Source organism: Capsella rubella, unplaced genomic scaffold (assembly GCF_000375325.1).
Source record: "Capsella rubella cultivar Monte Gargano unplaced genomic scaffold, Caprub1_0 scaffold_8, whole genome shotgun sequence".
Classification (NCBI taxonomy): Eukaryota; Viridiplantae; Streptophyta; class Magnoliopsida; order Brassicales; family Brassicaceae; genus Capsella; species Capsella rubella.
This window is the reverse complement of record NW_006238916.1, coordinates 3323455-3324271: the sequence shown is the minus strand read 5'-3', so window position 1 is coordinate 3324271 and position 817 is coordinate 3323455. Positions and strand designations below refer to the sequence as shown.

The following is an 817-nucleotide window of genomic DNA, read 5'->3' as shown; positions in this document are numbered from 1 at the left end:
ATGGCTCGCCCTTCTTCAGGCAGCTTGCCACCCTGTGATCCGTGCTCCCACACCTGAAGCACCTCCGATCACCCGGACTCACCCTGGAAGTGTCATCCCACTTCCTCTTCTGTCCCTGAGCAGGTTTGCCACCTCTGCTCGGAACCGACTGTGGCTGGGTCTTCTTCGGCTGCGCCGACGGACTAGGAATCACCCCGTGGCTCCTCAACTCGTCCTCGATCCCTGCCGCCACCTCAACCAGCTCCACACGCGATGCATAGCCCCGCACCTTGCACCGCACCTTGCACCGCACCCTCATGTCCGGGCTGAGACCTTTCATGAACCGACGCACCTGCATCTGCTCAGGATCTCCCGCACGCCCCGAGTACACCAATAGTCGGCTGAACTCCGCGTCGTACGCAAGGAACTGCGACTCCATCCGGTCTAGTGCCTCCGCCGGAAAATACTTGGCATTAAACTCTGCCAAGAAATCTCCCCACACCGCCAATCCCTGCCCCTTCTTGGCTAGCACACTCCGCCACCACAAATGTGCATCACCCGCCAAGTAGTGGGCCGCTAGGTCCACCCGATACGCCTCTGGGAACCTCATCGACTGGAAATACCGCTCCAATCGCACCCGCCACTCATCCGTTACAGCCGGGTCGGAACCTCCGAAGAACAAGGACATCCCGAACCGCTGCAGATGCTCCAACATCCGCAGGTAGTACGGCTGCTCGACCACCGCACCTACCCCCTCAGGCGGTACAACCCCAATAACAGGCTGCACACCCGGCATAACAGGCTGCACACCAGGCCGCACCCGGTAACCGCTCCAAGA

At 60.8% G+C, this 817-nt stretch overlaps 1 pseudogene; it reads right to left on the bottom strand.

Annotated features, from left to right (window-relative positions):
- LOC111830479 overlaps nt 1-589 on the bottom strand; it is a 16831-nt pseudogene extending 16242 nt beyond the window's left edge.
- Between the last annotated feature and the right edge of the window lie 228 nt (nt 590-817).